The 14,593-nt window shown below is 41.1% G+C and overlaps 1 protein-coding gene across 2 annotated transcripts in view; it reads right to left on the bottom strand.

Moving 5' to 3' along the window:
* LOC139218538 (disabled homolog 2-interacting protein-like) overlaps window positions 1-14,593 on the bottom strand; it is a 124,008-nt gene that overhangs the window by 90,274 nt on the left and 19,141 nt on the right. The gene's annotated exons all lie outside the window — the stretch shown is intronic.

Genomic DNA, 14,593 nt, shown 5'->3' with positions numbered 1-14,593 from the left:
GTGTTCCTGGTTTTATAGTGTAACCACTTTAATTTGCCTCCTTAGGCAAGGAAGGCATGGCAGGGAGTGACAGCCTATCAGAAGCAGATGTAAATAGGCTGTTAAGACTGTCAAACCACCAATCAGAGTGGACTCTGAAGGAGAGGGTCAGGCAGATGGACCATAGTCCACAAGGAGACATAATGACACTCGAGCATGTATGTGTGCGTACTGTGGATGAGTGATGTCAGCATTTTACATTCTGACCTCACCAAAGACCATTATGCAGGACTGTCCTCAGATACTCTATCAATGGGTTAATAAAAAGTCATCCGATAAAACCCAGACATTGTTGAGGATTACTTTAATCTTTAAACTGCATAAATCATGAGAACACCATTGTTGTCTTATAACGTGTCAGAAATCCACTCTAACTGACTTTGTGTCAATTTGTTGTCCCGTTTATGAAAACGTCCAATGAGATGAGCTTCCAATCCATGTCTCAAGTCTTGCATCAGGACTGGTATCAGACAGAAAATCCTAGCCATACCATGGACCCATCAGAACCAGAACCTCATTAGCCAAGTGACCAAGAACTGGGACAGTGTTTAATGATAGCTTACACTTCAAAACCACAACTATATTAAAACTAATGAGGAGAGGAAAATTACTAAATCATAACTCCATCTAATGTTGATCTGAAGCTGAAAGCTCTGTAAAAAAAAAAACTTCCAGTAAGTGGAAATGGTATATTTTTTAAAAATATATGAATGACCAACGTAGCGAATAAATTTCCATTAATAGGTTGTATTTAAGAAACACAGAAGAAATGGGAAGTTAGCATCTGATAGCTAGAATGGTTGTATGCGGATATAAAAGAGTAGTACAGAAGGCAACTCAAGATGTATCAACAGAGGAGAAGATTTGGTGCAAAAGTCACAGGATTGACTGCAGTATGACTGACAAGGGACTTCTGGGAAGCACACAGGATGAAAAAATGATGACCACAAAAACGTTGCCAAATAAAAATGCTGATACACGAGCCGAACATACAAAACAGTCACCAACATGCACAGTCACAAACACCAGCCTGTTCAACCGCTGTCTCCCACAGTCCAAGTTAATTTATCTTTCTCTCCTGCTCTCTCTTTCCCTCTGCATTACCTTTCCCTCCGTCTATGGCAGCTGAATTGTTCACTGTGATGGCGCTTGTTGTTAGTGAGAGCCTTGGGGACCATAACGCTACACACTGTGTGGAGTTTTTGTCACTACCTCAGCCCATAAACTCACAACTACAGAATGCTGCAGTGTGTTTATGTGTCTGTATGTCTTGAGCGCAGGCTTGACTGCTCCCCCGGTCCCACAGAGAGTATTTAGTAGGACCATTAGTAGGTATACATCACTCCAGAGCAAGCCAGAACCTCGTGCCAGGTAGCAGAGGGAATGTAAAGGCCTCCGGGCTTCACACTGCTGCTGCAGGGCTCATGAAACACCCTGAAGACAGTGTGAACATGTTCTCTACCGCTTATGGAGACAACCTTGATATACACCCAGTGTGTGTAGGTTGTAAGATCTAGCCTGTAATGTCACCTAAATACTCTCAAATTAGGGTTACAGCTGAACTCATCTGGCTAATGAGACACAAATGAGACATGTGTGAGGCCAGACTTTTTTTTTTTTTTTAATAACAAAGCATACCAATTTGTCATGCCGGCATAATGACCACTGTGGGAATAGGTACCTACAATGAGTTCTTGTTAGACAAACCAGGAGCCTACAGACAGGCAGACCAGAGAATCAGGGTCATGCAGAGTTCGTGTGCTTGCCTCCTCTGGCCTGACGACAAAGACACCAGTGAGCAGTGGAAGGGCCAATAAAAGGTCAAGAAAAAGAGGTAAGTAAACCCCAGGCTTTTGTTTTTATGTGAATGCCAGTTGTGAACTCTTGCAGTGTGGGGTAGGACCTAAACATGCACGATCAATCATTACCCAAATTTGTCTGTAATGCTGAATATTGGCTACATTAGAGGAAGCCAATAAAGCTGCAGATAAAAATAGGACAAACAAGAACAAATTGTTCTCATATGTCCTATTTTAATGTACAAATCTTGTTCTTTCCACAAATATTTAAAATCCCTCATCAGCGAGGCAAACCTTGGGCTACTCAGTGACTCTAAATGGTTCCAACTGAGCAAATTATCATTTAATATCTACATTTCTAATGCCATTATACTTTCAGGGAGAACAAAGTACAATAAAGAAGAAGAAGAAGCTCTTCACTGAGGGCAAAGAAATAGATGGGGCATCATCTGCTTGATTTTTGGGGGTAATAATAGATGAAAGATGTTAGAAAAGAACAAATTGAATGTGTGTAAAAAAAAAAAAAGTAATGAAATCTGTAGAAAGTATTAAGAAAATCTGTCAACTTGTTTATTAATCACACCTTCCTTCCCTACAGTTCTCCAGTGTTAAATGGGCCAGTACTCATGCCACATACATCCATACACTTCATGTAATTCAAAAAAAAGATTTGTTAGACTATTTCAGGACAACACAGTGTTTCCAATGACACAATCAAACCACCTACATCCTGTTTATCATATCCACAAGGGGCACAACTATGGAACACCAGCTTACACCTGGTAGACACCTCCAAATTAAGCATCCAATGAGCACCCAGATGGGGAACAACAATAGAGCATAAAATAATCAAAGTTCAGGGTACCCACAAAGCTCCAAATCAGATTTGTTTCTAAAATATAGTTTCATACAGAGAAGTACAAAGAGATAATGGTAGTCGAACATTCAATTGCAAAAGCCTCTAAGGCTTTTGGCTGTTACTAATGTCTGACTGTTGTTAGCAGATGCAACTGGGTTAAGTCTTGTGATATTCCACATTTGTCTTGTAGTCAACAGTTTCTAGGCTTTTAAAGCCACCACTGGAGGCTGGAACGCCCCTCAGAGAGACCTGTCCTTCCTCAAACTGTATGTAAAAGCCACCTCCGACTCTGGGTGTGATAATGGATGGTGATTTTTAAAATGGACAAACAAACGCAGTAATCAAATGTAAATTTTTTTTTTTTTGTTATCATGTAGTGAGTCTGAAAGGGTCATAAATGCTTTTACCTGGACCTGTCTTGACTACCATAATGCCCTAAATGTTGGTGTTAGCGAGGCCTCCCGGTAACACTTGCAGTTGGTCCAGAATGCTGCAGCTCATCTTTTAACAGGTAAACTCACTTGTTTCTAAATCCTTAAAAACACATTTTTATTCCTTTTGGATTGAGACATACGAGAGCTGCCTTTCTTCCTCCTTCCATCCTTTTGTCCCATCCTCTGGCCTTTGCCACTATTTTGTTTTATAGAAAATGTGCATGTTGAGATATATACAGTATTTCACGGCAGAGCCGGAAAATATCAATATATTATTTCAAACTCATCAGCCAGCTCTAGTAGAAACCAACAAGCTGTGTGGCACACTCAGTATGGAGATGAACTAACACCTTCTGTTTGAATTTGATAAAAATGTTGAATATTGGCAGTTCATATTTAACACAGTGTATTTTTTTTTTTTTTTTACTTGAATGCACCTTCTACTTAAATCCTTGAGTAGGATGAAATAAAGACGATACTGATTTGCAAGTTTCTTTACACATTTTGATGGCATTACCCTAAAAGCAGGCATTTCCACAGGGTGCTGATCAACGTTTGCAGTCAGTCAGCAGAGGAAAATGTTTGGAAACAACAAAGTCTTTCAGGCGGAAACAGACACACTAATGACTTGAATATAAATATATTACTTGAATATGCATTTAGTTTGCTGTTGAGATCAGCAGAAGCCATTAAGTGCTAAGTACAGAATCATAAAGCAGGAGCCAAACATTGAGCGTGGTGCAAAGTGAACATATTTACAGCCTAAAGGATGAAATTACTTCCTGTTCCTAGGTATGACCAAACTCCTAGGACTCCACAACCCAGGCCTGAAATCCTTTGGAAACCGTAGGAAATAGTTTGGCCTTTTGAGACCAGAAAGAAAGTGAATAGAGCTACACTTTACATCAGGAAACATGTCTTACCTGTCGAAGAGGCCAATGGAGGGGAGAGTCGAATACACATGGCAGCAAACAAGAAGAAAAAAAACAAAAGTGGAAGTTAGACCAGCCAGAGCTGAAATACAAAAACACTCATTGTGTTGCTTTAAAGATGTATTTTCTCACTAACATGCATCCAGGGCTGACTTGAAAGAGCGAAATAGTTCATAGTGCACAGATAAAAATAATATGTAGTTTAATAATTGCTGCTTTCATTGATGAAGTTTTGAGGATTATAGTGCAAGAGCATGACAGAATCCCCTATACAGTATTAATCTATTTCTAACACATGTTCAGTGTTGCTAGCAGAGCAAAAATCCCCCTCAGATGTTAACATATATTGCTGTGAATGAAAATGTCCCAAAACTAAGAAGATCTAAAACACTGCTTGGAATCCAGGGGAGAGGAAAATGGAACTAATTCCACTCTCTGAGCAAACAAAGAGACAAAGAGAGATGCATTGATTCTTAGCACCGCTCACTCTATTGTCTCCTCGTGAATAGCGGGTCTCACACAGAAAGTGTCTATTACACCTGAAATATAGCCAGCCATTAGAGCAAAACACCTCGGAGGGAGTCACGGGGATTAGACTGCTCTGAAATAACAGACCGGACCAGCGTGTGATAAGAAACCGTGAAGATTCAAGGATTGAGAGCTCGGGCAAAATTTGTTAGCCTGGAAATGACAAAACATATTAGTATGGATTACGAGCCGTGGATAGGCCAAAATTGATAGCTGCTGCTGCTTGAATCTCCTTGGGCAGATAATAGTTTACCCTCTAAAAGACAACTTGACTATATATAATAAAGTCACCACTGTGTTGGTGTAAAGCGCAGCAATCTCTTAAAGATGGCAGACGGGGATGGATGGAGCAATCATCTTCTTCGCTCTGTCTGTACCGAGTTATCCAGAGAAGTGTTTCTCTCATTTAACCTGCCCTCATTGGCATAAATGGGGTGGACAGAATAACAGAAACACAGTCAATATTTTACCCTTTGTGAGGGTAGGATCAGACTGCATTACTTTCAGCTAGATGTGCTACTATGTGTACATGGTGCAACTGGCAATTACTTTCATTAATGATTAATCTGCAGTTGTTTTATTGATTAATCTTTAAGTGTGTGTATGCATGTGTGTGACCATTAGAACATCCTGAAGCCCGGGGTGAGCTCATAAAATTGCTTGTTTTGTGTGATAAACAGTCCAAAATCCATAAAAAGATATTCACTTTACCATTAAGTAAGACATAGACGATCATTTCTGCAAGATTTGAAAAGAATTGTTGTTGAACTAATCAATTAATCAACTGTTTCGGCTCTTGATGTAACAGCTTTTGATTTACCAGTACAAACAATTCATCTCATGCTTGAGTCATTATCTTACAACAAAAGAGCAGCCTTGAGTATGTGGAACACTCATCCACATTTACATGCAATGGATCCTGTGGGCTCAAGTGGCAGATCAAAGCTGCATCAATACTGACCTCTTGTGGAGAAAACATTCATGTACAACTGACACTTCAACATGCCTGAGTTGCTAGATGGCTTTTACAGATGTGGGCGCATAGAATGTACACTCTTATGAGTAAATCAAAATGACTACAGCTGCACTGCACTAGCATATTTACCCCTATCTGAAAGGTAATAACGTGGTTTTATAACAGATGTATTATTGTGATCCACTCTGATATAGTGTGCTGGCTACTCTGGCATTTTCACATCTTAATACTGCTGTACAATCAGATCCTACTCTCAATGAATCCCTCAAATAATTGGCGCAGAAAGGACAAGCAGATGGACGGTGGACAGAGAAATCAACGAGCCCTCTCTAATAACAGATAAAAGAAGAGCGCGTCTGTTTTCATCACAAAGAAGCTGGAGTATTTGAGCGGACTAAAGGGATGCCCACAGGAAGATCAAAGCCCGTCTAAGATCTCCGGCTAGCTGAGGTGACATTTACCAAATACACAGACACTCAGAAATGCACTTAATTCACTTCAAGTATTTTTTTGAAGAATACTTGTCTGACTTTTAGACGAAATACTGCAGTAAGACTGAACCTTTAAACCAATGTTGGTATGATAGTGTGCATTTTCCCAAATAACACTGCATCAAATATCTTTAAAAGAAGAAAAAAAATCCTCTCTTCATAGTGTCTGACTTAAAAAGAGGAACATACTGTAATTCAATCAATTGTGACACTATGACACACTTCTTTTAATACTGTGAAAATGTGTACAGTCCACAGGCAGGTCGAGTTGTGGCTCAGGTCGAACAATCCTCTAAGTCTGCCCACTTCTCTTGAAGTTTAACCATACTATCTAATCCTCCCGCTGCTATAGTTACAGACTGGTGCCATATACCCATGCTGTCTTTTCTTCCACCACTTATTCATGCTTCCCACTCCCTCTTGGCCCCAGAGTAAAGGCCAAATTGCAGAATGTCCCGTCCCGAGCAGAACTCATTACACAAGACTAGAGACGGGCTGAGAACAGAGGAGTCTGTGTGACACTGTTGGGCCAGAGACAAACAGATATGCGAGATGGAGGAGGAGGAGGAGGAGGAGGACGGGTGGGTGAACCCTTTTTCACAATGATTAAAGCAATAAAGAGTGCAAACGAGGAGTGAGAGAGGGAGGAAGAGATGAGAGAGGGTCTTGCTAATGAAGCGACCGCTAGAGTTGGGCAGAAAAAGACCTCATGGCAATCTTGTTTTCAAATTTAAAATCAAATGTGACACACAATGATGCACACACACACACACAAACACACACACACACACACACACAAGCACCCACTCCATGGTGTGTCAACAGCTGAGTGTGTATTCCTTTATATCATGTCAATCACCATGACATCTATCTGCCTCCCTACTCTGCATGAAGCTGTCAGCTGATGTTGTACATGATTCAAGCTTATCTATCAATAGTGATCTGTCACTCCCTTTCTCTCTCTCTATAAACAAGGCTCATTAATATCATTTGTAATCAGAGTTTTACATGTAAAGTAGTGCAACGCCTCGAAGCTGAGTAGCTTTTGTTACCTCGTGGTTGCAGTAGTGGTATTTTTGTACAGTGCTTATTGGCAGTGTGGCTGTGTGGATTTAAGCTCGGTCAGTGGTCTCTCCTGTGACTCTGTGCCTCGTGCCTTATCTCCCTCCTCCACTGGTGGGCTCCACCAGATCTTAGAGACCCCCCCAAAGCACAATAGTAAAGCTCACACCGGAGAGAGGATCCTGGGCTCACCATATTACATAGCACTCAACAATACAAACAACACCTGGCCTCACACCGTTGTTAAATGCAACATATGGCTTCTGCATATCTCAAAGTCTCACCTTTCAATTAAATTTCTATTTACTTATACTTTATTTATACATTTGCTAAATTAATTGATGAACTTATTGATTTGAGTGATCATTTTTACTGTCTGTCTCACACTGATGCACACGCTGAGTGACAAAGTACACACACGCAGTGAGGCCATGTGCGACGCTCATCGAACAATGTCAGGATTACAGTGTGAATAGCCCCCATTCTGTTGTTGACATTTAAACGAATGCTTACAGAGGCAAATCTGTTCCAATCAATCCTGTGTAGATCAAACGACTGAGCATCCGGCTCGCAAACACACCGGGACCAGCAAAGCACACAGGAGAAAGGAGAGAGGATCACACACTGAGTGGCTAGACACACTCAGCAGCGGCCGCACACATCAGCGTACTTGCCTCAACCGAACACCGATAGATTGAGACTTGTTTGATCCCACTGGGGGGGGGCAGGAGTCTAGGTTCATACGAAAGCTCTCCAACTGGTTTTCACTGTCCATCTCCTTTTAGTAATCCTGCTCTTACTTAATCTACATGGCGACTCCCCTTTAAATCTCAGGTCATCAACATGCTTTGGGAGAGGGATGGAAGAATAACAGCAGGAAAGAGTTGTTCTGTAAAAGGAGGCATTTCAGAAACTTTCTATTATGCAAAAACAAAACAAAGCTCACATCTGTTATCTTGAACAGCGCCACAATTTGATTTGTCTGTTGAACACGATGTACTGAAAATTTGGTGCAACTGTGAGCTTGGGATTTCTTACTGTCCCAGTTTTTTCAATTGTCTTTTTTTTTTTTTTTACTTTTTACTTGTTTTTTGACAGCCAATCCTGCTTAATGGCAGTTGACTGCAAGCAAATTATTATATTATTTTATACAAGGTGCCGCATTATTACTCCCATTATTAGTCCATTTTTTTCTTGTAAGGCATACGGCAGTCTTTGCACCGACAGGACAAGCTGTAAAGATGCAGCGAAAAAAAAATTAGAGGACAGCGAGGGCCAGCAAGCCCGTTTTATAGGTAACAAAACATGTCATTACAGAAGTGGGACTGTAGTGCTTCAATTATCCTCCTCTTTCATTCCTTAGCTTTTTTATTGCTGCTCTTTATAACATCCCCCTCTCTTTGAATACTTTGGGGAGAATCACCATTTCTTAGCGTTGCTTCTTTACTCAATTTCCTTTTTTTCCTCACTCAGGTTCCTATTCACACACCAAACTGTACCAAAACAAAGCCAAACTGAGACAAAACAAATCAGATCTGTGCTGGTATGTTGATGTGGCATTCACTGAAGTGCTCACTTAAATACCTACGGATCTCATGTCTCATAATATCCTGTAATATTTAGAAATACTTCATGTTCTTAATGTTGGAATTTGTGGAATTCAGTCACAGCCCATGTAAGGGTCTCCACTTCCCATTCAGCCACAGAGACTCCATTGTCATATGAACAATAGGCATAATTTGTTAAATGGCCATGTGAAATTTAAGTGGTCCACAGAGTGAGGACAAGGAGGGGCGACTATGGATTTGGCAGTGATACAGGCAATACCGAGGCTGGCAATTAATGCTGCTCTATAACTTCTCTATCCATCAACCACTGACCTTTGATATTTGAAAATGTGCTGACTGTTAATTGAGCTCTCATCTGCATGTACACGGTCTGGCATACAGGGAACCGCTTCCATCTCTCTAACTGTAGTGGCTAAAGTGAGTCGATGTGCTGCAAAGATTATTACGCATGAACGCGCAAACACACACACACACACACACACACACACACACACACAAGGACTGGATTTTATAGAGGCTGTCCCCTCCAAACAAAGGCGAACATGCACTTACGCTGCATACCATACAATGAAGATGACCCGACCCATTAAACTGGGATTGGTGGGGGGGGCAGCCCTTGTCTAATGAAGGTTGGTGTGGTGTGGGTTGGGGGTCTCCACAGACTACACACAAAAAGAAAAGTATTGTGATTCTCCAGTGTAAATGCCATTTGGACTTTTGCTGAAAATAAAAATGTACCAACAGTTCTAATGGCGCTGAATACAGAGCCGCTTTGTTCCCAGTGATTTTACTGTATGAATCTGTGTGCAGCTGCTTACATGTTTGCGGTGCAGAGAACCCTTTAGGTTAATATGACAGCTGTAAGGTCACAATGCCACATCAGAAGACAAATGACTAATAAAGTTATCTCTGGTGTGCAACTGTGGAACCCATATATTTTCTACCACTATGTGATGGCCACAGCGATTTAATAAAGCTAAATGTTAACATATATATCCCAGATCTGCAAAGTAGGATTTACTGTAGAGCATCACTCTTGGCTACCACGGCTTAATTAATTCCTTGTACCATAAAAGTTGGTCTCATTCTATTTTGAGGTGCTTGTTTTGTATCAGTCTGAAAGACCAGTTCAGAAAACAGCATGGCTCCCTTAGATTTATATTACACCCTCTATCAGATTAAGTAGCAACAATAGAAAGACTCAAACAGGGATAAGTCAACTCAAAAGACAAAGATTGGTTTATTTCATTTTGGTTATGCCTGTAACAGCTGATCGGGATGAGCTACACCTTTTCAATTCCTGTTAAGTGTTAAGAGCTGGCAACAAGCCCGACTTTCAGTATGGCACATCATAGACACACACAGGCGTCGGGACAAAGGCACACACAGGCAAACTCAAACATGAAGACGGTATAAACATCAAAACAGGCACTTAAAGTGAATTCAGTCTGCTACTGAGCCGCGGCCTGTCAGTGCAGTCATTCCTCTGATCAGTAACACTTTATCTAGCATGGGAATCCACATCTGAGCTATAAACAGCAATCTCAGAGTCTCTCTGTCTCTCTAACGCACATGCACAGACACATTGTGGGTGTGTTTGTGTGCATGTCGGTGTCCTTCCGCGGATAAAAATGGTAGTTGTAAGTGAGGCCAGAGGGCGGAAACGGGCTGATTTCTGTATTGATGGAGTTGTGTATTTTCGCTTCATACACTCAAGGAGTGTACCTTTTCACCTCAAAGTGTTATAGCCCCAATGACAAAAGGTATGTCTATATGTGTGTGTGTGTGTGTGTGTGTGTGTGTTTAAGTGCATATATGCGGTGCTATTGTGTGTCTGTGTGTGTGTGTGTGTGTGTGTAAGTATTCGGTAAGATCGAGGGCAGGACACAGGAGGAGTACTATCTGGGACAGTGCAGTCTCCACCAGTTGGCTCTACAAAGACACTGACAAGCAACTCAACTGTAGCTCAGTGTTGTGTGTAAAACCAGGTTACTTCAGCTAATCTCATTTTAAACTATATTTTAAAATCTGCATACTTGGCGACAAACAAACCCAAAATGCTGTGTGTATGATCAGTGATTTGTCATAGAATTAATCATTTAATCATTTAATTAATAAGAATTTGTCATAAAATAGCTGTGTGCAGTATTGCTGAGTGTGTGTGTGTGTGTGTAAAGGGTCGAAGTGAGTGGGAGGTAGGGAGTTATGTGACAGGAAGTGAGGTACGTTGGGAGGGAAGGGGGAATCTTTGGGAGTGGAGTTCATTTTCCCCTCTTTCCTGTTTTCTGTTTTGTCTCAGCACGTCGGGCCACCTACTTACATCATCAACATGATTTCTCTCACTCCCATAGTGTGTGTGCACGCGTGTGTGTGTGTGTGTGTGTGTGTGTGTGTGTGTGTTTATGTTTGAGATAAACTGAGAGAACACTGTAAGATAAGCTGAGTACAATAATCCATCATGAAAGGTGTGTTCAAAAAGTGTCATGAATGCATCTTAAAATATACTACTGCTATCAGGACACCCTCTCTCATGTGTCAATGTAAGAAATCCGTCCTTGTTGTCATTGACAACGTGAGAAATAAATCAATACACCACAATAACCAGGAAATAAACTGATGGAAATGAAAGCATCCATTATGTGTTCAGTCCACATCAAATCTGTGTCTCTCAGAAGGCAGTGTCTTTTTGTTGATTTGAATAACGGCTCTGCAGAACATGTACTGATCCTCTTGCTGGTTACCATAGAAACAATGGCAGCCTTGTGATGTGCTGTCTAAGAGAAAAGGATTAAATGGAGGTAAAAGAATGACAAAACCAAACTTGAGTGTCATTGTACAGGCGGCTGTCGTGCACGATATGTGTGCATGAGAGTGAGGAGCCGCTGTATCCCAAACTTTCTCTCAAGTCTGTTTGTAAAATATACATTAGAGTGCAACACGTCTTTGTTTTCTTTAATAATTTATCGCTTCAGTGCTCTGTGAAAACGCTGCCATCCTCAGATCCTTTCAGTCGTACGCCCACTGCCCCATCAGCCTTGGACGGATATTCATTCAAGTTTGATGGTTGTTTGGTGGTGTCTCTGAAAGCTCAGTGACATGAGACAAGTCAGCGAGACTTTAATCTCAAGTTCAAGGAGCTTTTCATCCATGATGCCTCGTAAATTAGAAAAGCGTCAAAGGTGCACTTGGGCAGCAATAGAGCTACAGCACCCTAGCTGAACTTTGTCATGCCATTTTTTTGTTTTTTAGAGGACTGCGTAAGTGGTCCGCACTGGGTTTATCAGGTGCTGACGCCTGTTTTTCGCTTTATGATCCGGCGTATTGTCTCTTTCCTGTGCTCTGGTTGCATTTGGTTTTGACAGCCATGGCCCTAGTGCGGTGATGGGCATTTGTCTCCACAGATTTTATTGGTTACCAGTCTGACTGGAAGTCTGTGATGAAAGACTGTTTATCTGTACATCAATGTCAAGGCAGATTTGAAAAGAGGGAGGAGGAAGATATAAAAAGAGCAAGCAAACCCAACAGCACAGATTCCTCATTTGCATCGCTGCAGGACATTTTCTCACAGAATATTGCGAGTTTATCACTGCAGACTAACTAGGGTTTATTACAACTTGGGCCTTTTTTTGGTGTTTTGCCCATCATGTCTTTCTGTAATAATAACACTGAAGTCTTCAGATGAACTACTTGCAACTTTTGAACTTGCACCAAGTTCCCAGGTCTCAGCAAAGTAACATGGTGATTACAAAGGTTTCATAACTAAGTAGAGAAATAAAATCCAAGTTCTAATAAACTACAATTACCCTTTAAATGGTCGTAGCGTTTAGAAACCTGTCAGATTAATATCATGTACAGTATAGATAGGTGCACTCCGAGTGCTTTACTGTATGTCTGCTTGATTTTATGAGTGTGTAGATGTGTAAACACTACAGTGTTGTGAGTGATGTCATTAAGAAACCAGTCATACCGACGCAAACACTTGCTCCTGTGCCACTCTGTATTACCTTGAGATGAAAACAGGGATAGGTGTGAGGGCAAAGACACACACACACACACACATCCAAACACTTGAAGTAAATCTTACCCTAAAACCTAAAAGAGCGACGTGCAGTATAATCGCCATAAGTCACGTACACAAAGTGTGTGCTACTTCTTAATTTGACACTGAATCACTGCTGGAGACCCACAGGCAAGAGATCTGAAATATTTGCTCTGTTATCTCCTGGCTCATTGAAACTCAGTGGGTGGTCCAGCTCCTTGTGAATTAACACAACAAGGCCTTGTCAGACGAGGCGGAACACACACACATGAAATGGCCCACCTTTACATACACACAACACAAATAAACACTACCATCACATGTGCAAATAAATGCGCACAATCTCACGAAAACATCATTTGCATCCCAGATTTGTCTTTTCTGTAATACCGGTGCAGCAATGGGCGCTGATACGAGTCAAACAACACATCATGTGAAAGCTGATACGATTCATTTTATTTAGTACCATACTATCATTACTTTTGTGACAACATTTAAAAGAGAGACAGACAGAGGTGATGATGTCATCCGGAGAAATGCTGAACAGACGGTGAATAATGGAACAAGTGGTGGGACATTAATGAAAGCTGCCGTGCTAATTCTACTGGGACATGAGAGCGTTTTCTCACTCACAGCTTCGAGTTTTACATTCACATAAAACTAATTTGGATGAAGTAGGTCAAGGAAAGGTTGTTTTGATGCGCAACCGTATCATTAAACATCAACAAAAAAAAACTGTCGCAGTTACAGACGGGGAGCAGACATGTCCCTCTGTTTGCCGCCATCATAAATCTATTGAGCACATAGAAGCACCTACTGTAACTACATGTGCACGCAGCATGGTGCCATACAGCATACGTGCTGACACTGCAATGTGCCTAGTCAAATTCTAAGCCTACATGAATACAAGCAGACACGCAGTGAGCCCATACATCCGTTTATCTGGCAGCTTCAGTGGAGGGGTGTGCACGCGTCAAAAAGCTCAGTCAGGGTTAAAGCCGTTAGCGAGGACCACGTCTGCTGACAGGGGTCACAGAATGCAATTTTTAACAATGAAATACTGTATGAGCTCCAGCAGGATTAATGAGAGTCAACATATCAACATGTTATTATGTCATCATCTTCTTATGAGAATTGCGCAACAGCCTGCACCTTGAAGCCCTCTTCCTCCACTCATGTACACACCTGCATATGAATACACACACACACACAGTGCACAGAGCTAGTATGTGCTAATATGTGTATTTAGGTCAAGAGATACACTTGTGAAAGCTGAAAGTTTCCAGCGGTGATGGCATTACAGCCACGATCGAAAATGAATAGGTATCTTCCTCTTGGGGACGCAAATGTGCACAGCAGATTTCACTCTAAATCGAGGTATTTTAAGATATTTTCATCACAGACAAACAAATGGATGGAGCGACAGATGAAGATGATCTCGGCCTTCATTTGTTTGAAGAAAAAAAAAAACGTATCTATTCATACGCGCCTTTAAACGCAATAAAGAATTTACATATTGCATAATATAATTCCATTTTAAGTATCATCTCGATAATTGATTGGTTAAGGAGTGTTTGAGGGAAGCAAAACAAAGAACTCAGATTCACAAAAATCCTAGGTTTTTGTGGTCCTTAATTCAGACATTACAGACTTTGTTGCTGAAACAAAGACACAATGGATCATTTTCATTTCATTTCATCATCCGTGGTCCACAGAAAAGAAAACAATGACATGGCAAATTGATTTCTATCTTAATGAGCAACAAGTGCCAGTGAAGACACAAAGGCTACAGCTGCGGCAGCGTGCCCACACATGCAGTCTACGCTGAATTGAGACACACACACACAAAGCAGACCATTTATCGAA

This window comes from Pempheris klunzingeri, chromosome 19, assembly GCF_042242105.1.
Source record: "Pempheris klunzingeri isolate RE-2024b chromosome 19, fPemKlu1.hap1, whole genome shotgun sequence".
Classification (NCBI taxonomy): domain Eukaryota; kingdom Metazoa; phylum Chordata; class Actinopteri; order Acropomatiformes; family Pempheridae; genus Pempheris; species Pempheris klunzingeri.
The sequence above is the reverse complement of the archived record's forward strand: the minus strand, read 5'-3'. Positions and strand labels throughout refer to the sequence as shown.